Source organism: Phyllostomus hastatus, unplaced genomic scaffold, assembly GCF_019186645.2.
Source record: "Phyllostomus hastatus isolate PE091 unplaced genomic scaffold, TTU_PhHast_1.1 phas_contig_147, whole genome shotgun sequence".
NCBI classification, from domain to species: Eukaryota; Metazoa; Chordata; class Mammalia; order Chiroptera; family Phyllostomidae; genus Phyllostomus; species Phyllostomus hastatus.
In genome coordinates this window covers 199,482-222,738 of record NW_025333603.1, presented here as the reverse complement: position 1 = coordinate 222,738, position 23,257 = coordinate 199,482, and the positions used below count along the sequence as shown (strand labels likewise).

General features: G+C 40.4%; 1 pseudogene; it reads right to left on the bottom strand.

Annotated features, from left to right (window-relative positions):
• Positions 1–17,796, bottom strand: part of LOC123831710 — a 28,306-nt pseudogene extending 10,510 nt beyond the window's left edge.
• Between the last annotated feature and the right edge of the window lie 5,461 nt (positions 17,797–23,257).

Below are 23,257 nucleotides of genomic sequence, written 5' to 3'. Positions count from 1 at the left end.
CTTGAGAATAAACTCTGGCAACTGACTCAGCTTCCCTTGCATTCTGTCCTGGGGAAGGAGGGAGGGGTAGGTAATTGGGCACAGATCCAAGCAAGAATAAAACAAAGCTTTGAGGCTCAAGTCTTATTTTTCCTTTCTTATACAGCACCTTAAGATATAGGTAGAGGGTAGAGACTAGAAGATGAAAAGGCAGTATTTGGGCATTCCCAAGGCCTCTGGCCAAATATCACCTAACCCTAGTCTTTACGTCTAAATGCTTCATCCATCCTAAGTTAATGTTGCTCTTCTTTTTTTAGATTTTATTTATTTATTTTTAGAGAGAGAGGAAGGGAAGGAGAAAGAGAGGGTGAGAAACATCCATGTTTGGTTGCCTTTCACATGCCTCCTACTGCGGATCTGGCCCACAACCCAGGCATGTGCCCTGCCTGGGAATCGAACTGGTGATCCTTTGGTTCATAGCCCACACTCAATCCACTGAGCTACACCAGCCAGAAAAAGTTAATGCTGCTCTTACACTGTATGAAATCCTGCTTCTAATTTTACTCCCCTGTTCTAAGTTTAATCACGACTCACAAAGATGCCCATGTCTAATCTCTGGAACCAGTAGAAGGTATGTGGAAAAAAGGGATTGAAATCCCTTTTTATGATAGATATGATTAAGTTAAGGGCCTTGATATAGGAAGATAATGTGGAGAATCCCAGTGGGCCCAATACAATCACAGGAGGCAAGAGTGTTGTAAGGAGAAGGTGTAAGAATGGTAGCGGAGAAGGTGCTACACTGATGGATTTGAAGATAAAGGAGAGGGCCATGAGCCACGCAACACAGGCAACCTCTAGAAGCTGGAAGGGTCAAGGAAATGGTTTCTCCCCTAGAACCTTCAAAGGAGCCAGCCTTGCCAACACCTTGACTGGAGCCCATTCCAACTGCTTTCAGACTTATGACCTCCCGAGCTGGAAGAGAATAAATTTGTGCTTGTGCTGTTGTGAGCCACTAAGTTAATTCGTGACAGCATCCATAGGAAACAGTACATCTCTATTTGTTCTTCAAAAACAAAGCTCAGGAAACAACTGTGGTTTCCTCACCTTTTCCATTTCCTTGAGGTATGCATCAAGAAAATCTCTTGTCTCCTCAGGATTTCAATCTCTCTTGTGCTTTTCAATCACATGAGAAACAAACAATTTCAGTTTCTCCCATTTGCTGAAGAGTTCTTGGTGGGCTCCAGGAACGAAGTGCATTATCCATGGAAAGGTATTATAGAGCTAATTGAGAAAAACAGAACAATGACAGAGACATCATGGACCCAGTCCCCTACTTTTTAAGACAGCAGAAATGTTCTTTTTTTAGCTCTTGTCTGCCTGCACTTGGACCTTGACTGTTCTGTCTCGCATCGCTCTTCTTATCCTTCCAGCAAAGCATTTCAGGACTCCAGGCAAAACGTACTGTTTCAGAGCATTTCTCACCACCCCAACTGCTCTGTCTGCTCCAATAAACCGCTGTCTCTTGTCTGGATGCTGTAACAGCCTCTGATAGTTTTTCTGATTCGATTCTTAACCCTCTTCTCAGTCTATTTTCTACAGAACTGGGGAGTGATCATTTAACAGTTTAATCCACTGATTTTAAACTGGTGTGCAGAAAAAAATTTAAAACATGCAATACCTGATTATTTAGTCAGAGGCATGGAACTTTTTCCTTAGAATGTAAAATTAAAAAAAAAATGGCAACAACCAACACAATAGCTGTACAGTGCGAATGAATCAAAATTATACCTATTTTTGTCAGATCAGCAAAAAGTGTATACTTTTGGTGCACCAGAGAAGTTTAGTAATTAGTTTACATGTGCCATGAGATGAGAAATGTTAAAAATTGCTGGCTTAATAGGATCATTTCACTTTTTGTTTATCAGTTCTTCAATGACTCCCCAAGACGCACAGGTAAACTGCTACATGTTCTCTAGCCATAGAAGCTCTACACGAGCAGGTGCCTACACACACCTGTCACTCCTAGCCACCTTACATTCTCCAGTCTGCCCCATTGGTCTCTGTAAGAGCAACCAGGATGTTTCTGTTTAGGCCTTTGCATTTGCTATTCCTTCAAGCTGGAAGGCTCTTCCTCTGAAATCTCTGGAACTCCAGCCTCTTTACTTCATTAAATTGCTGCCCAAATGCCATCTACTTAGAGCAGCCTCACGTAATGATCCAATAAGTAGCAGCACCCCTGTCACCTTCTTTCCATTCCCTTATCCTGTCTTATTTTTCTTCATGACAGTTAACATTCTTCTGTGATATGTATATACACATATCACAAAATATGTATATATACATATACATACATATGTACATGTATATAAATGTACATATGTGTTTATCCCCATTAAGGTAATGAGGGCATTACCTTATTTCATTTTTAATGAAATAAAGATGGTTTTGAATATATTTTCTCTAATAATAATCTGGTAGGAAATAGCATAGCATAATGGAAAATCACCTAGACTTATTACATTATTGGTTTTGGTTAACAGCTCTGCTGCTTTCTAGCTATAACACTTTGGTAATAATAATAATGAGGAGGAGGAGGATGTAACTTGTTGCTACTTAGTTCAACTAGTTGCCGATGGGGCCCCAGGGCTATACTGGTGGCAAAATGACCTGAGCTCCATTAAGCACCTATCCCAGAGCCGGTGCACCACTATGTGGATTTGCTCACACATTCTCTTACCTGCCTGCATACACCATGATGCTTCATTTCATCTTTAAAAGATTTCTGTGAAAATTAACTCAGATAGAATGTGTAGTTGTCCATCAAAGCCCCTGGTCTATTTTGGGACTCTAAGAAATGGCTATTAACCCTATTCTGATGTCTATTCTTATCCCTTTAGAAATTTCATTTCCTAGAGAAAGTCAGGTGGGTACCCTGAACTCTCATGACTTCCTGGGTTCTGTCTTAATAGGAAGAGCGAAAATGGAGTCGCTGAGTTGGGGACTAACATGTCTGAAGTGAGAACAAGGAATTCAAACATAACTTTGACAACAATAATAAAAATTAAAGCTCACATTCATTATGGCATTTGCATGTGCCAGGACTGACACTAACATCTTTATCCACTCTGGTGTGATGGGCCATAGAGGTGCAGGCAAAGATGCTTATCAGGAATACATAAAAATAAACCTGTTTCTAGATACCAGAGAGGCTACCTTAAGACTTTGGGCTGATTTTTACTTAGACATGCCTTCCAAACCCAGAACAGTGGCTGAGAGACCAAGAAGCTTCACAGAGTTCTTGACAGACTCAGAACACCCCAGGACAAAAATGGAGTGCAGGGCCCACCAAGGTAGGGGCAAGGTTTGAATCCCAAATGCCTTTACCCTATGGAATTCGAAGACTGATGATACCCTGCTGATGGGCATGCAAACAGGGAAGTAGCATTGGAAACCTGGCATCTTTAATGTTGAGGTTCATATATGGAAGAGAAATAAATGGATGTATCCACAGGAACAATTGTACTAGATTGTTCATGCAGCTTTACTTCTAACATTTAAAACCTGGAAATAACCCAAGTGTCTCTCAATAGAGAAGAGAGTGGTAAACAGTGGCATACCCATAAAATGGAGTACTATCCAGAATTTTCAAAAACAGCAACTAATACAAATGAATCACAAAACAGGATGCCCAGGGGAAACCAAGCACAGAAGAAAAGTTCTGAGACAGGAGGTCTGAGGTGGCTATTCTTATCCCTTTAGAAATTTCAGAGTTAGAGAGGGACATGGATGGGGGAACTCAAACACAAGGGCACTCCTGACCTTTTTAATTAAAAAAGATAAGAGCACAGGTGTATGGCATGTGAAGTTCACTGTTTCATGTGAAGACTGAAAATGTTCTTTGCATACAACATGTACTTAATTACATTATGTAAAACACTATAGTAACAGGTTGATTTCAAATAAGATTGTGTTGAAGTCAATTTTAAAGGATTACATTGTAGACTAAAAAAACCCGTGCCCAACATCAGCCCCAGCATCATTAACCAAGAAATGAAAAGAGAAACCCTTACGTGGGCCCACACTGACGCCTCTAGGTGTACGACCTCATCTATCAACTTCAGCATTTCTTGAAACTGATCATCCTGGTACTCAAAGCACTCCCCAAAGGTGATGGAGGAAATAATATTGGAAACTGCATTGTTGATCTTGAAGTGAGGATTAAAAGGCTGTCCTGGAGGTGGAAGAAAAGGTAGATCCTTCAGACTGGTTTGCTTCTGTTTTCTACTGAGAGTCTACATGACATATGACATCCTGAGGACAGAAACACACCTGAGGCGGTGGCCACAGCACCCTAGACTGGGTCAGACATACAGCAAGGAGTCACTCAGTGCCTAGGAAGTCAAACTGATGACTGGGGTTTAAAATCAATAATGTGTTTAATGCCCTTCTTCTTGTGCTTAATTCTAGAGCTCCCTGAGGGCAGGGTCATGGTTAGTTGTTTGGTTATATCCTCAGGGCCCAATACAGTGCTGTGTTGGGAACCGCCCTGACTGGTATCAGAAGCTGAAACCCCCACCTAGGCTAAGGCTAAGGGAACGCCCTTGGAACCGTAAGCCAGTAAGGAGACAAAAGCTTATCTCCCTGGCAGGAGTGCTATTTCTGCTGCTTCATTCATAACTGAACCCCAAAAAGCTTGGTCGGTTAGCCAAAGACGGGTAAGATTCCCCAAGGGGGGAACAACCTAAGACAGGCACGATAACTTGGGAGGTCCCCCAAAAGAAGGACTTGGGGGGCTGCAGCAAAAGGGGGTGACGGACCCTCGCTCCTCGGCTTTGATATAGCCTGAGTTCTCATGGTCTGGGAGAAAATATCCGTATCTCTTGGTTGCCTTACTTCCTGTGCTCCACCTAAGCCTGAAACAATGACTGGGTGGTGCAGCTCTGTGCTGAAAAGGGTGTATTCCCCAGGTGATCAGGCCTAAGAAAGAATATGTAAATTACTGTGAAACCTTCTTTGTTTAGAATGCTCTCAGTTGAATGAGAAGGGTCCTAGGAGGAAGTTAGTTTGTTCCTCAAAGTCTTATAGCTCTTTGACCCCGACTCAAAATAGACTGGCAGAGTTCTTTGTTTTCTATGGTTCCTTACTTCCCCCTAATGAGTACTGTACTTTACCTGAATTATTATGCAAAATGAGCCAAATAAAAGCAGGTGTGGATGGTAAATCAGCATGCTCCTCACTAGAGGGGGTGGCCATTTAGTCCCTACTTCTCCACAGAAACTAGTTTGTCTCTGTGCATGTTTTTTTCTCACGTGTTTTCGTCGAGCCATCCACAGCGTTCTGTGATCACTGCTGGCCGGTGACCCACGCATCAGTGCTGGGCACAGGACAAGCATGTAAGTACTGAGGAAGTATCTGTTCAGTGAATGAAAGAGCCACAGTCTCCTGCACATGTCCTAGAGGAGGACACTCACCCTTCTCCTCCTCTATTGCCAGCGCCAGGTGATGGACCTCCTCCTGTATGCGCTCCTCTAAGCTCTTCTTTCCTAAACCAAAGTCCCTTAGTGTTGTCAGGGTGAACCTTCTTTGCTCCTTCCATATCTGGCCACTGGACAGGGTCAATCCTGACAAAAGGAAAGCCAGCATTATGAAAAGAAAGCCAACATATGGTATGGGAATTTCTATGAGACTGTAGAAAGGAAAAGGTCATTAGGCAGTTGGGCAGTATTCAGATCCATCATCCCAGAGCAATGAATATAATTGCTCCCATGCACTGGTTGGTGGAAATAACAAACACGTTAGTATTTTTTATGCATTATGTAATTTAGTACTCACAGAAACTCTGGGAGGTAAATACAACTATCAACCCCTTTCCAACTTTGCTGATGAAAAAAACTGAAGTAAAAGGGAAAAAGTAAAGTTTGCAAAGACACACACAGGGTAGTAAGCATCTGAGTGGGCATTCAAATTCATGTATGCCTGACTGTAAAGCCCATGCTTTCATTACTAGTCACATAGCTATATTTACGTGTTTATGTCATGCTATACACTAAGAAAGCACCCATAGGTAAGAAAATCCATATTTGTAAAGAGGCAAGGCTTTAATGGGTCTTAGAGGAGAGGTCCCATCTACACTTAACCTTCAAAAATGAAGAAATTGTCACAGGTGGGCACAGGTAACCAGGTTCTTAGTGATCGGGACAAAGAATTGAACCGAACACCCAGAGTTCATGGAAGAGAACATGGGAGCAGGCCAACTCCAAGCAGAGATTGACTTCATGGGCTGGAGGGACTCTATTCTTATAGGGAGGATCCTTCCTGGCTAGTTTTGGTGGGCTTTTACTGAGTATATACAAGTAGTTGCATTACTTTAAAGCTACTGCACATTTGGTTTCCCATGATCCTCCCCGATTGGCCACCAGGTAAGAGGGTCCCACAATGCTACTGAATTGATCCCCATTTCTCCTGGGGTCCCCCTGTACTAGGTTCACCTTTCTCTAAGCCAGAGAATTATAGCTCTCCATGCTAGAGATTGGTGAAAAAGAAAAGTTGTTTAAAAAATTATTTAAAGTTATTATAAAAGTTATTTATTCAAGTTATACAGACTAAAAGTAATGACTTAATGTCTTTGTTAAAATCCCAAAGTCCCTTGAAACACCCACAAACACACACAGTCTTTCCTTCCCCCCTTTGCCCAGTCTGGGGTACCGTATCTCAGGAAAAGAAATAGAAGTCCGTGGCTTAGGCAGCTCTCGTTTTTTCCTAGTAATTTGTGCTCAGCTGGCAGGCCTTCCTTAGTTCACCTCACCACTGGATGTGTTGCCAGGATCTCCAGCTAAAGACGCATGGTGATTCTTCTCATGGCTGCGAGGGCGTGGGGGTGATCCCCCTTTTCTGGGAAAGCGAGGGCGGTAGCGGCGGCGGCGGTGGCGGCGGCAGCAGCAGCAGCAGCAGCAGTGGCACCGAGAGGGCTAGCGCGGAGCTCATTGTGTCCTGGCCAGAGCAGGTGGCTGCAAGGTTAGCTGAGCCCGAGAGCGGTGAGAGCGCGGGCGCAGCTTGCGGAGGCCTGGCGGTGACTGCGGCGGCCGGGCAGTGACCCGGTGCTCCCGAGTCACTTACTGGTGGCCCCTTCTCGTGGCTGCGGCTGCAGAGCCGGCTGGTAGAGGAGCTGCAGGCGGCTGCATCCCAGACGGTGTCTGCACGGCTGCGGGAGTCCCCACTCTGCTGAAGCCGCATGGTTCTCTCTTCTCAATGGCTGCGATCCTCCCTGCACTGCCACAGCTGCACGGTTCTCTCTCAATAGTCTCCAAGTCTGGGTTTTAAATCCCCGCGGCCAATCCTCCTCTGCAGCCCCACCTCCAACTCCTCCCACACTCGGCCTCACACGCCAGAACTCCTATCCTTCCAGCTTTACTGGGCTGCCATCATGAGTCTGGGCAGGTGTGGCCCAACGTCCTGGAGCCAATCCTCTCTGAGCTCTCACGCAGGCGCTGTAACTCAGGGCACCTGCCCCCCGCCCCCCCCCCAGTTACATCTGGGTGGGGAAGTTACTTCCATTCCCCTGGCTTAGAGCTGATCACAGCTACTTAACATATCTATGTGACTAGTCAAAGGTTATAGATACGCCAAATGACCACGACCACGCCAGAGGGTAGCTGCAAGGCTGTTGCTATGCAAAACAGCTCTCAATGGCCCTGCTTCACTTGTCCCTTCCCCTGGGGTGGAGGGTGAGGACATTCTATATATTTTTCTAATATTTCCTGGACACCTTGAGTTCTGAACTTCATTACAAATCCTTCTTTTGGGGACCCTTTGGCTGCACCCTCCTACAAAATTACTGAAGAAAGCAGAGGCAATAGAATATCCCATGCAGGCAAAGGAAAAGACAGCATCTTGGTGTGTTCAACATACCATCATTTCATGTATAACATGGGTAAGGCCACACCCCTTTCCTTTCTTCACTTCTAGAGCACTCTTCAATTCCTTTTAATGTCTGGCTTTGGCTCTACTCTCTCAGTGAAATGGCCCTCCTTGCTCTCAAATCGAGGGTTGCTTTTTAACCTCATCTTACTTGGTTTTTCAGCAACATGAGACACTTTTTTCTTGAAACACTCTTTTCCAATGGTGTTCAGGACACCACACTTCCCAGATTTTTTTTTTCAAGTTCTCTGAAAACAGAGAACTTCCCATATCTCTAGCCAGTTCATCTTGTACCCAGTTCTGAAATGATGGCGTTCTTTGAGAGAAGGTCTTCTCTCCTTCTCCTATACTCCATTTCTGGAAAATCTCACACCTAAACATTTAAATAGCATTTATTGATAGTGACCTTCTATTTCTATCTCTGAGCTCCACACACAGATATATGACTGTCTGCTTGACTTCACCAACTTCAAAACAAACTCAGCATCACTGTGATGGAATTTATGCTGTTCTCCATACAACTCCCCACCCAAGCCAAACTTTCCTTGTCTCCCAAACACCCTTCTTTCCATCCATATACTTATTTGGATGTCTATTTAAACACTTCCTTCTCCCTCTATTCCCTCTTCTTCTAGGTCATCACATCCTACTGGATTTATCTCCTGAATATCTTGAATCCATGTATTTTCACGGCCACTGTCCCAGGGTAACCTAGTGTACTGTCTTATCTTGCTACCTTCCTAGTCCAAGCTATCACCTTCTCTACCCTAAAATGCTGCAACAGTCTGTTTCTTCCTTTATTTCAGTCACTACATTGCAACCAAAGCAAGTTTTTAAAATGTACAATGTTTATATGATGATTCCTCTCTCTACTGAAAACCATTTAAGAGCTTCCTTGTTTTAGGATAAAACCCAACATCCTTATCCAATCCTTGCATAAACTATTCCTAGACAAGCTCCCCAGCTTCATCTGCATTTAATTATTCCATTTGATCTCTGTTCTTGCCGCATTGGCCACTTTTTCATTTCCTCAAGTTCACTGTGCTTCTTCTCACCTCTGGAACTTTTTGTATTCTATTCCCTCTGCCTGATTGCCTCTTTACTTGATTAAATTGTTTGTCACTTACATTAGTTTTTCCTGAATCCTAGGACTAGATTAGATTACCCTAATAAGTACATTCTGCACATATCTACAAACAACTTTAAATCATTACAGTTAGATAATAGTCTTTCTCTCTGACTAGAACTTGACTTACAGAAGAACATGGATTGTATCTGTCCTACTCATTGTTTTATTGCTGGTGTTAAGCACTGTGCTTCACATTGCAGATAATAGAGTAGATGGATGTAGAGTTAGCAGATAAAATATTTGAAAGAGGAAGGGGACGCATCTGAAAAAATTATGCTTTGGTAGAGTAATAAATTTGAGTTTTTCATTTAGATTTTTAAATGTTTAAGTTTATTTAATGATAATTTAAACTGTTCATGCCATACTGTTCCAATGTATACTGGAAGGCTTGAGATAGCCTGTGGACACAGCCTTAATGATGAAGCATAGGGACCTACAGTTGAGCAGAAATGACAAAACCAACAGAAGGAAGCAGATCCACATCCCTTATCCTAGTGGAAGAGATCTGCAATGGGAGACCAGAAAAAGAAAGTATTGGCTCTCAGTGCATCATGGAATGCTGCATTGTTTATCAAAGCCTGGTCACTTGTTTTTCAAAGCATGCAGAATGAGTTCACACAGGAGACGGAGTTTATTCTAACTCCCTGACATTGGGGCTGACCCAGCACAATCCTCAGGAAGGCAGCCTTTTTAGGGAAATGAGAACATCAAGCTTCCACTAAAGGCAGCAGTTTTATAATGGGCGTGGTCTCTAGGGTGTGCTGGAGAGGTCTAGTCTCAGAGGCACCATTAACAGACCTTAGAATTATTAAACATACACATCTGACATTGGTCAAGAAACTTACCGTTTTTCTTGAAGATCCGTTCTCGAACGGGGATTATGGGGCGGTCAACAAACTTGTGGCCCTGGTGGACAAGGGCCTCTTTGATTAATGGCAATCCAGTTACAACAACTATAGGCCAGACACCAAACTCCATGATGAAAATGTTCCCATATTTCTTCACATACTGAAAAATAAATAGTCAGATGTGAATGTGCACACCTTTGTGTGTCCAAGAAAGGAGTGTGTAGCTGGAGGGCTTATATTGAGAGCAAGGGTGTGTGCTCTCTTTGAGCTGACAGGAATGTTTCCCCCTGTTTTATTCTCTTCTCAACTACACTGGGATTTAGTTCACTATAGGACATGTACATCCCTTATAAATCATTTTATCAGTTCTTCAACCTGTAGGAATTGAGTGAGCATCTTCCACTGTCCTGAAAACGAGTTATGAAGATGGAACTATAATAAAATAAACAAAGTCTCTAACCTCAAGCGTCTTAGAGTCTAGTGAACAGAATTCAGCACCTGTGGCTCACAAAGAAGGCTGACATCTGTGCAGTGTAAGTCTGGAATAGCAAGCACGGATTTCTTACTAAATCATATCTTTTTAAACAAAAGAGAAGTCCCTTTTCTCAACATGTGCTCTGGAAGACAGAGAATGCATTCCAGGGCTGGGACCAGTGGTGAGGAAAAGCACTCTAGCTCTGGAGCTGTGTGTGAATGGTAACTCTATAGTTCACTGGCTGTGGGCTCTTGAGAAAATTGCCTCATTTTTTTGAGCCTCACATCCCCAGCTAGAAAAGGCAGAATATGGCCCTTTCATCAAGTGGTTCTGTGAAGAAGAATGAGAGAAGCGATGAGAAAGGCAGTTTGTTTTTTGGTACCTGGTGCACAGCCACTAGAGTCTCTTGAGTAATGAATGTGCTCTGTGGTGAAAGACAGGACCAGACCCCAGGGATGTGTGGGAGGAAGGCACTTCTGGTCACAGATGGACCCAGCCACTGGGTACCATATTAAGCATCTTTCATGTTTTATCTAATTCAATCTCACAATACCCTACAATAGTAATGATTTCCCTTGTCTTTCAGAAAAGGAAAATGAGTCATAGCTAAAGTAATGTAGTCAAGGTGAGAAAGCTATTGAGTAGTGGAAGGATTTTGCAGGCATTGTGTAAGATTCAAGGCAAAGAATGTGCATCTGAGGTGGTCCCAGGACCTTAGAGTTTAGTGGGGTCCTTTGACTTTAGTGAGAGCAAGAGAGTGAAAGTGAGAGTGAGAGAGGGGCAGAGGGGAGAATGGAAGAGTATGTGGGTGTGTCATGAATATGCACAAAGGTGCAGGTATGTACAGGACAGATTAAATGACAAGGAGTGGTCACCCATCAAAGTCTTTTCTGACCTGCCTATTCAAGAGAGGGAGGGCTCTTGGTAAAGCCTGGCCCTGCCTCTGGTCTGCTGGGCATGTGTAGCTGCAGGCAGTGGATCTAATAGGAGTGGTCTGTTTCCTCCAGGTGTCTGGGGCCTTGTCTCCATGATTTCCAAGCACTCATGCTCCCCCATGTGCACCTTATTTCCCTGGACCCCATCAGGCCCATTGAAGCAAGTATAATGGATTTGGTCACATTCCACCACCCATCTCCCACAATATATTTACAAAATGAAATACTACTCAGCCATACAAAGGAAGAAAACTCTACCCTTTGCAACAGCATGGATGGACCTAGAAAATATTATGCTAAGTGAAATAAGTCAATCAGAGAAAGACAAGTACCATATGATTTCACTTATATGTGGCATCCAATGAACAAACTGAACTAACAAGCAAAATAGAGACAGCCTCATAGACAAAGCTATGGATGACTGCTTCGGTGGGTGGTTAATGGGCGGATGAATCAAGAAAAAGAAAAAAGGATGCTTGGGCATGGACAACAGTGTGGTGATCAGGGTCGATCTGTGGAGGCGTAAGAGGGCATAAGGGGGATAAATAGTAATGGGAAATGCAATAAAAATTAATTTTAAAAAATCGAGACTGAACTCAATCCTTGTGGATTTTTCAGGCCAGAGTCTTCCATCAGTCTGTGTTCATCTCTAGCACAGCATGCCCTGTCTTGCTAGAAAGGGCAGAGCCCAGATTCCATCTCTAGCTGGTCTGCTGGTAAGAAACTACAGGGATATCTTGTTGAACACTGGGATAAACTTCTTAGGCTTTACAAGAAGGGTTTCTTGACTACTTTAGAATATTCAATAAGGATGTTTTTAGAACAGCTGAAAATCTCATATTAAGCTCAAAGACCACCTAGATTCTCAGCCAGTACTTGGGAGGGAGTCAGCACATCATTAGTATTTACTGAAATGAATTTTTTCAGACTCCCATCTCTACCAGTGCTATGTCCATGTACATGAATACTCCAAGATTACTGGATGAGAAACTTTTATGGTATGATGAGCTGTGTAAACATGGATAGGTCACAGGACCCCCTGAAGCCCTGGTGATACCCAACAACTGTTGAATATACTGTACTGGTCATTGTGGTAATTGCTGTACTTGGAAATAAATGTATGACTCAGAGGGAATCTCAGAAGACTTTGTAAGATAGGCCATACTTTTTAATGTATAACATTAAACAAGTCATTTAAAAACCAGTCAGTAAAGGAAGGAATGTGGTTAAAATAAGGTGGTTGAAAAGGGTAACACAGGCTTACAGTTGAGAAAGAACATAAAAAAATAAAGAGAAAAGCATTAACAGAGGAGCTCTATGAGGGGCAAATACAGTAGTAAGAGAGAGGAAATTCAAATGAGGGATGCAAATTTCAAATGTAGAATTAAATAGGTGGAGCAAAAGAAATATTTAGAAGAAAAAACAATTACAAGTGGAAGGTTAGTGATAAAAGAATTGAGTGAGATTCTACTTGCTCTACGTACTTAAACTCCAGAACCATCAGGACAAAGAAACAAAGAAATGAAATTAAAAAGAGGAAGAGAGTACTAATTCTCAATCCCACCAGCTGTAGGTGGGAGGGCCTGCTCCTCTGAACTCCCACCAGCACTGAGCAGTGTGGGTGCACATGCGTGCAAACGTGTGCCTATCATTCCAATAGACAAAAGAGGTCTTTTATGTGTTTTACTGAGGTTTAACACCTTTCTGGCAATATCAATGTTGCATTTTGAAATTTTTTCTGTTTATGTTTTTAAAATAATTTGCTGTATCAGAAGTTCAATTTTAATTTATTGATATGTAGAAGCCCAAATAAAATGTTACAAATGGGTATCATGTTATTTTTATTATACCGGAATATGAAAAGATACAGACCAAAGTCCTATGGAGGTATTACTGACAGCTGGTGTGTGTGTGTGTGTGTGTGTGTGTGTGTGTGTGTGTGTGTGTGATTGTGTGCGTGTGTGTTGGGGTTGTGGGTGCAAGGAGAGGGAAGATTCTTTCTCATTCCCTGAGCTGTATTTTATACCATCTCAAAGTGTGTCTGTTACTTTTATAGTTAGAAAGTATTTCATCCAATAAATGAAAAGAAAAAAAGAAACTTAAGGAAATAAGAAATAAAATTTAATAACAGTACCTCTTAACTTTTTGTCATAGAATTCTTTGGAAATTTAGTGTATGTCATGGATGTACTCTACAGTAGAGTACTGTATGCATGTATAATTATGTATGCAGATTTAGGAGTTCACCAGTCCCCTGGGGCCCATGAACCCCTGATTTCTATTCTTGTCCAGAAATAAGGAGGTGTCCCTTCCCATGGAGCAGATCAGGGTAGATCTCTGACTTCAACTTCCCCCACAGTAAGGAACACTCTACCCTAGCCATCCTCATTGTCCCTACCCTCATTCTTTTTAGCCTGATGAGAATGGAGGATGGAGTCCTGTTGGGGTTCCTTTAAGCAACACATTGTGTGTGTGTAGCAGAGAGAGAGAGGGAAGATCAGGATAGCACTGCAGAGGTTTTAGAACTTAAGTTGACATTTGAACCACAATCCACAAATGTGATAATTCTGACCATAAACCCAGTGATAACCTGACAAAATAAAAGATTTACATGGTATCGAGTCATATAACATCATACACAAATTATCCAGGATACAGTCCAAAATTATTCAGCTTACCAAGAATACAGAAAATCTCAACTTCAGTGAGTAGACACCAATACTGAGATGATACAGATGTTGGAATTATAGGATAAATATTTTTTTAAAGATTTTATTTATTTATTTCTAGAGAGGGAAGGGGGGGGAGAGAGAGAGAGAGAGAGAGAAACATCAATGTGTGGTTGCTGGGAGTTCTGGCCTGCAACCCAGGAATGTACACTAGCTGAGAATCGAACCTGGGACACTTCGGTTCCCAGCCCATGTTCAATCCACTGAGCTACGCCAGCCAGGGCTAGGATAAATATTTTAAAACCTATTGTAAATGTTTTGGGAAACAAATATAAACACTCTCAAAAATTAAAAAGTAAGAATTCTTTTTTAAAGAAACATTTTTTTTCTTTTTTTATTTAAAGATTTTATTTATTTATTTATTTTTAGAGAGGGAAGGGAGGGAGATATATATATAGAGAGAGAAACGCCAATGTGCTGTTGCTGGGGGTTATGGCCTGCAACCCAGGCATGTACCCTGGCTGGGAATTGAACCTGGGACACTTTGGTTCCCAGCCCGCGCTCAATCCACTGAGCTACGCCAGCCAGGGCTAAAAGTAAGAATTCTTAACAAAGAAAAAGGAAACATACATAAGAACCAAAGAGAAATTTTAGAAGTGAAAAGTACAATAATCTAAACAAACAAAAAAAATAGTCAATAGAGTAACTCATTTGTAGAGTACTCATTAATTAGAGTAACTCATTACCTCATTTGCTGAGGGGTAATGACAGATGAATCACTCAAATTGAAGACAGATCAATAGAAAATTTGGAAAAACAGAAGAGAAAACTGAGACCCGGGAAACTGTGTTAGAATAACAAAAGACCTAATACTTGTGCCATCACTGTCCAAGAGTTCCAGAAATAGAGAAAAATTCATGTGGAGTTGAAAAAATATGTGAGGAAATAGTGGCTAAAAATTTCTCAGATTTGGTAATAGACAAACCTAGAGATTCAAGAATCTCAGTGAACCCAATAAACACAAAGAATTCAGACCCAGAGATATAATAATCAAATCTGTGAAAAGTGAAAACAAATAAAAAGTTCTTGAAAGCAGGCAGAGAAGAACAACTCATTGCTCATGGGATACAACAATTTAAATGATAGCAGATGTCTCGTCAGAATACATGGAAGCCTGAAATAAGTGGTACAACAGTTAAAAGTGTTGAATGAAAGAAACTGTAGACCTACAGTTCTATATCCGCTACAAATGCACTGCAGAAAGGAAGGTGAAATATATTATTAGATGAATGAAAGGGTAGGAAATGTTTTTGTTTTTGTTTTTGTTTTTAGCAAACCAGCACTAAAAGAATGATTTTAGAAGTTTTTGAGATATAAGGAGTAGTCATGGTAAAAAACTTAGAACACTGGGAATGGAGAAAGAGCAACAGAAAGAGGTAAATAAATAGCAAAACTTAAACTATTCTGTTCCTCTTGAATTAAAAAAAACTGTGTTACACAATTAGAAGGAAAATTATAATATTGTCTGATGTGGTTCTCGATGTCTGTAGAGGTAATATTTAAGACATTTATATTATAAAACATGGAGGCTAAGGAGACCCAAACTGTCATAAGTTACCTATACTCCACTTGAAGTGGTAAAACGTTGAGGCTCAGAAACTGCAATAAGCTAAGTATGCAAATTCCAATCTCTAGAGCAACCACTTAAAACAAAATACAAAGAGATATACTCAAAACATTAAAATAAAATATAATCTTAAAAAAATGTTTAAGTGACCCACAGGAAAACAGGAAAGAAGATCAGCAATGAAAAATAAGAAACAGAAAAAAATAAAATGGCAGACTTATGTTTCAACATATCAATAATTACATTAAATACAAATTATCTAAATTCAGCAATTAAAAGAGATTGACAAAAGAAAAAGATGACCCACGTATGTGCTGTCTATAAGAATCTCATTTCAAATGTAATGATGGAAATAGGATAAAAGTGAAAAAATGGAGAAGCATACACCATGCAAATACTAAAAAAAAAGAGCTGCATTGACTACATTATATCACATAAGGTAAAGTCCAGGCAAAAAAAAAAAAAAAATCACCAGGGATGAAGAAGGATGTCACCTAATAATTTATGAGTCACTTCACCAAGATAACATGATGATTATAACCTTCATTCACCAAGTAAACAAGCTTCCAAATGCATAAAGGAAAAATAAACAGTACTGAACAGAGAAATAGACAAACCTGTACTTAGAGTTGGAGATTTCAACATGACTCTCCTAGTAATTTGTAGAACCAATAGATAAAATGTCAGAAAGGGTATAGAAGAATTCAACAACACAGTCAAGCAATAAACATCTAATTGATGTATTAAACACTCTGCCCAACAGCAGAAGAATACAGATGATGCTTGATCAAAGCCAGGATTAGGGGCTTTGACATAACGCACAGTTGAAAAGCCACGTACAACTAGCATACTTTTTTCCCCCGCAAGCATGCATGAGAGTGTAGCTTGAACCATAAAGCCAACCTTAGCATATTTTTAAAATTGAAATGATACAAAGTATGTTCTCTGGCCATAATGGAATCAAAATGGAATTCATTAACCAAAAGAAAACTAGAAAACTTCCCAATTCTTGGAAATAAAACAATGCATTTCTTAAACTAGGGTACAGATTTAAGAGCCTACTTTTAAAATGCTGTGACTAATGCTGTTAGTAGTTACGAATTGGGTGTTCCTCCCAGAAACTGATAAAACCTTCTCCATCCAGACTCGAGTATATAGGCACATGCTTCAAGTGCTCCAGGCATTTCTAGGGGAACTAATCTTTTTGCACATTTGCTGAGTCATGTTACTATGGACCCTTCACTGTTTTATTTCATTTTCCAAAACCACGTATCACAGTGTTGCCTCTCAGCAAGGAACCTGTGCTGAGAGGCAGAAAACCAGTTGAGGATTGTCGAGAAAGTGTTGGATGTTGGAGACATTTTTAAGGATTTCAGAGTGGCCCAGTAAGGAGTCCCTGATGGGAAATTATTATAAAGAAGGGGAAAGAGGTCCTAAGGGTTCTATGTGGCTTCTGATGGAGACTGAACTTGTCAAGGAGAAACATCCTGAAGTGCTAAGAAAATCTGAGGTGAGGAAAGTCATTTTAGCATATTGCATAATTACATCCACACAGATGATTGCAGAACACCCAGGTGCTCAGTCATTGTGGTGGGAGCAATTCAGTTGAAAAGTGGTGAGGATTTAGGTGGTATTAGTATTTTACACGTGGGAAATGGAACATTCAAGAGGGAGAGAGGGAAAGTACAGCTTTTCTCCCCTCAAGGATACCAATATTAAAGAGGACAAGGTCATCATGTTACAATAATATGTTATGATAATGTTTAACAAGATACCATTAAGTGAGTTGAAGAATGTAATATGCCTAGCACACAAATGGTAAACAGTTAGCAATATTTCATCCCTAGAAAGGGCATATGGAATCCTGCCAGCTGAGGGAAATGAGGCTCAAAGTGGGGTTCACCAGAGGACTGGCATTAGCAGCAGAGCCACCCATCCTCCTGCTCTCAGTCCCGGGATGGTCCTCCACCTGCAGGTCATAGGGTCCAGCACCTTAGCCTGCTCCTACCTTTGGAAGGGACAGATGAAGCTGCATAAAATCCCGTAAGAAGTTCCCAAAGAAAGGCACACTCCTGGGCCCTGGTGGGTAGTTTTTTGGGAGCCTTTGTCTTCTGAAGAAGTTTGCAAGGACTAGGAAGACTATGGCACCGAGCAGGAGAGTGCTGGGATTGAATGTCCTCCAGATGGCCGCCACTAGGGAGCCCATCACCCTGAGCATCGCTAGGACTCCTGGCTTCTCTGTGGTCTAAGCAGGAAAGTTCAGTCTGTCTCTGTCAGTGCAAACCCTTCAGCACCATCCCTCCCTACTCCACCAAGCCCTACCCACTGAACTTTGTTCCTGAACTTCCCCCAGCCCTGCCCCCTGCTACTCCTGGCCAGCCCTGCTCCAGCTTCCTCTGTTCCTCTCCACCCCTCCTCCTCTCCCCACCCAGCCAGGCAGCTGGCCAGACTTCAGGCACTGAATACCAGGGAGAACCAGCACTAGGCTTGGAAAGTCTCATCCTGGGACTGCTGTGGCTCTTGCTTTTATGGTTTCAAGGCATCTGAGTGTCACAGGCATTTGAGCTCCGTGTTTTCCAATCATGCTCTCACACAAGTTTCTGGGATCTGAACCATGCCTAGTAAACAGTCAAGCCAACAGAAGCAGCTGACCTTTCTTGGGCACTTATATCCAGGCAGCACACTTGCCTCTTTATACAAATTACTTCACTCTCACAAAATTAGGCCACGCTCTTCTTAGTCCCATCTTGCACACAAATAGGTTAAATACCAAATACACAGTGAGGAAATGAATCCACCAGTTTGCAAAACATCTAAATGAGGTAAGAGCCTTACATCAAAGTTCCTAGCACTGGCCCTAGTCCTTGATAGGTGATTAACACTGAAGAGGTATCTTTCCAATGTCCTGATGGACATACTAGTCAGACCTTTGCTTTTATCCTTCCAGGCTACATCTTTCTGTTTACTACAGTTTTTGTCCATCCATACAATGTTGTGAATATTAATATAACTATTATTTTAAAAGAATTATTGTAGAACTGTTTTTAAGAAGAACCTCAGTATTATGTGTTTGAGATCATTCCAGGTTGCTATGTGTCACTTCAGTTCATTCTCTTTAACAGCCAAGTAGAATTCTCTCACTACACCACAGTGTTTTAAATTGAGTTTCAGGTGCACAACATAATGATTTGATATTTGTATACATTTGGAAAATGACCACCACAACACATCTAGTTAATATCTGTCACCATACATAGTTACAAGAATTGTTCTTGTGATGAGAGCTTTTAGGATCTACTCTCTTAGCAACTTAAATAGCAGCACAGGATTACTAACTATAGTGGCTGTGCTGTGCTTTACTCCCCCAGGACTTATTTATTTTATAACTGCAGGTTTGTGCCTTTTGACTCCCTTTACTCCTTTTGCCAACCTTCCACCCCCTGCCTTTGGGAACCACCAATGTTTTCACTGTATCTATGTGCTTGGTGTTTTATTTATTTATTTTTTTTACTTTTAAAGACTCTACATGTAAGTGAGCTCTTCTTATTTGGATTCCTCTATTTGACCTATTTCACTTAGTGTGATGCCCTTGAGGTACCTATGTTGTCACAAATGGCAGCATTTCATTCTTTTTTAATGGCTCAATGATATTCCATCACACAGACACACACACACATATATGATGGGATATGTGTATACATATTTATATATACATATATGTATATTTATATTTAATATATTTATTTATATTTAACATATGCTTATTTATTTAATATAGGTATATATACATCTATACATACATATGGTAAAATATGTGTATATATATACATATAAATGAAAACATGTTTTTATTCATTCATCCATCAATGGACATTTAGGTTGGTTCTATGTCTTGGTTATTATTGTAAATAATGCTGCAAAGAACATAGGGGTGCAGGTGTCTTTTCAATTTAGTGTCTTGGTTTCTTCAGATAAATACCTGGAAGTGGAATTGCTGGAGCATATTGAGTTCTACTGTTACCCCATAATTTTTCTACCCCTTTCCATGATGATGAAAATTTTTTACTTATCTTCCTTCTTCCCCTTGTATTTTTTTAAAAATAGTACAGCATTAGTATAGTACTGCAAGTGAGAGATTGTGCCAAGGACTTAAATGAATAATGTCATATTTAAGATTAGGTGATCTATACTGACTTTTCATAGAGTTGTAAAAATGAAGAACTGGACTTTAACTGAAAGCTGCAAGAATTAATGGTTTCGATGGGAAAACAACCCATTTTTAGTTGGGTTGTTTGTTTGTATTTGGTGTTGAGTTTTGTAAGTACTTTATAAATTTTGAATATTAACCCTTTAGCAGATGTATCTGTGAATATGTTCTTTCATTCCAACTTCTAAATCCCATCTAAACCATTAATTGATTCAAACTTCTATAAGAAGAAAAATTAAGACCACTTATTTGAAACCAAAGATGAAACTATACTTTCCAATGTGCTTTCTCATTAGTCCTTTTTTCCATTTTTATTTAATATTTATTGTGTTTTTTCCATTACCCTTTAGTCCCTTTATACCTCCTTCCCCTAGCAATCACCACAGTGCTGTCTATGTCCATGAGTCTTTCTTCCTTTTTGCTTCAACTCTCCACCCCTAACCTCCACTCACATGCTGTCATCCTGCTCTCCATCCATGAGTCTGTCACCATTTTCCTTGTTAGTTCAGTTTCTTCATTAGATTCCACATGTGAATGACATTTTATGGTATTTGTATTTTTCTGACTGATTTATTTTACTTAGCATAATGTTCTCCAGGTCATCCATACTGTTGCAAAGTGTAAAGTTTTCTCTTTTTACTGTCCAGTAGGATTCCATTGTGTTAATGTCCCAGAGTTATTTTATCTACTCCTCTACTGATGGACACTTGGTTGCTTCCATATCTTAGTCGCTGTAAATAAGACTCTAATGAACACAGAGGTGCTTATGTTCTTTCAAATTAGTGTTTTGGATTTCTTTGGATAAATTCCCAGAAGCGGAATCACTGGGTCAAAAGTCAGACCCATTTCTAATTATTTTAGCTCTCTCCGCACTGCTTTCCATAGTGGCTACACCAGTCCAAAGTCCCACAAATAGTAGAAAAGGATTCCCCTTTCTCCACATCCTCACCAACACTTGCAGTTTGTTGATTAATTGATGATAGCCATTCTGAAAGGTGTGAGGTGTTATCTCATTGGAGTTTTCATTTGCATTTCTCTGACGGGTAGTGATATTGAGTATCTTCTCACGTGTCTCATGGTTATCGGGATGTCCTCTTTGGGGAATTGCCTATTCAGATCTTTAACCCATTTTTAGTTGAATTGTTTGTTTGTATTTGGTGTTGAGTTTTGTAAGTACTTTATAAATTTTGAATATTAACCCTTTATCAGATGTGTCTGTGAATATGTTCTCTCATTCCATGAAAAAATAGTCCATTTATTTCTTTGATGATTTCCTTGGCTGTGCAAAATCTTCTTAGTTTGAAGTACTCCCACTTGCTTATTTTTTCTTTTATTTCCCTTGCTTGGGGAGATATATCAGGCAAAAAATTGTTATGAATAATGTCCAAAATTTTGCTGCCTGTGTTTTCCTTTAGGATTTTTATGGTTTTGGGTCTAACATAAAAATTTTTGATCCATTTTTAATTTATTCTTGTGTGTGGTGTAAGAAGTTGGTCTATTGTCATTTTTCTGAATGTATCTGTCCAATTTTTTCAACACCATTTATTGAATACACTATCTTTAGCCCATTGTACATGCATGCTTCCTCTGTCAACTATTAATTGACTATAAAGGAATGGGGTATTTCTGAGCTCTTTATTCTGTTCCACTGATGTATGTGTCTGTTTTTATGCCAGTACGATGCTGTTTTGATTACTATGGCCTTATAGCATAGCTTGATATTAGGTAGTGTGATTTCTCCAGCTTTGTGCTTTCTCAGGATCACTGTTACTATGTGGGGCCTTATGTAGTTCCATATAAGTGTTTGAAATATTTGTTCTAGTTCTGTGAAATATATCATTGGAATCTTGATAGGAATTATATTGAATCTATAGATTGCTTTTGGTATTATGGACATTTTAAAGATATTAATTCTTCCAGTCCATGAACATGGTATATGCTTCCACTTATTTGTATCTTCTTCAATGTCTCTCTTCAGTGTCTTATAATTTTCTGACTACACGTCTTTTACATGCTTGGTTAGATTTATTCCTAGTTATTTTATTCTTTTTGAGAAATTATAAATTGGATTGCTTTCTTAGTTTCATTTTCTGATAGATCATTACTGGTGTATAAAAATGCAACTGATTTCTGGATATTAATTTTGTGTCCTACCACTTTGCTGAATTCATTGACCAGTTTTACTAGAATCTTGGTGGAATCTTTGGGGTTCTCTATGCACAGTATCATCTCATCTGTGAATATAGAGAGTTTTACTTCTTCCTTTCCAATTTGGATGCCTTTTATTTGTTCTTCTTATCTGATTGCTGAGGCTAGGACTTCCAGTACTATGTTGAATCAGAGAGGTGAAAGCAGACATCCCTGTCTTTTTCTTGGTCTTAAGGGGAAGGCTTATAGTTTTTGCACATTGACTATGATGCCCCAGTGGGTTTGTCATATATGGCTCTAATTAAGTTCAAGTTTGTTCCATCCATTCCAACTTTGCTGAGAGTTCTTACGATAAATGGGTGCTGGATTTTATCAAAATTTTTTTGCACTTATATCAAAGTGAAAAGTTTTTGGACAGCAAAGAAATCTGTCACTAAAATGAAAAGACAACCCACAGAAAGGGAGAACATTTTTTTAAAGAATTTATTTACTTCTTTTTAGAGAGGGAAAGGAGAGAGAAAGAGAGAGAGAGAGAGAGAGAGAGAGAAACATCAATGTGTGGTTGCTGGGGGCCGTGGCCTGCAACCCAGGCATGTGCCCTGACTGGGAATCAAACCTGCGATGCTTTGGTTCACAGCCCAAGCTCAATCCACTGAGCTACGCCAGCCAGGGCAGAACATTTTTGCACATATATCTGATAAGAAGTTAATATCCAAAATTTATACAGAACCTATAAAACTCTACACCAAAACAACAAACAGACCAAATGAAAAATGAACAAAAAACCCAAGTAGACATTTCTCCACAGAGGATATCCAGATGGCCAATAGACATGAAAAGATGCTCGATGTCACTAACCATCAGAAAAGTGCAAATTAAAACCACAATAAGATATCACTGAACACCTTTCAGAATGGCTGTTAAATAAATCAACAAGTAACAAGTGTTGGCAAGGATGTGGTGAAAGGGGAACCGTTTTGCACTATTTGTGGGAATGGAGACTGGTGTAGCCACTATGGAAAGCAGTATGGAGAGAGCTCAAAAAGTGAAAAATGGATCTGCCTTTTGACCTAGCAATACCATTTCCTGGAATATATTTAGAGAAATCCAAAATGCTAACTCAAAAGAATGTAGGCTGTAGCATCCAGCAAACGTGAGAACAAATATCGGAGACTTTCAGGGTATCAAAGATGTTACTTTATTGGCCAAGTTTAACCTGCACAGGGGCAAACTCTCAAAGTGTCCAGCGACACAGTGTCCACAAGGAGCTGCAAACGAGAGACGTGCCGAGCGCTTACACCTAAGTCCTTATATAGGGGCGGGC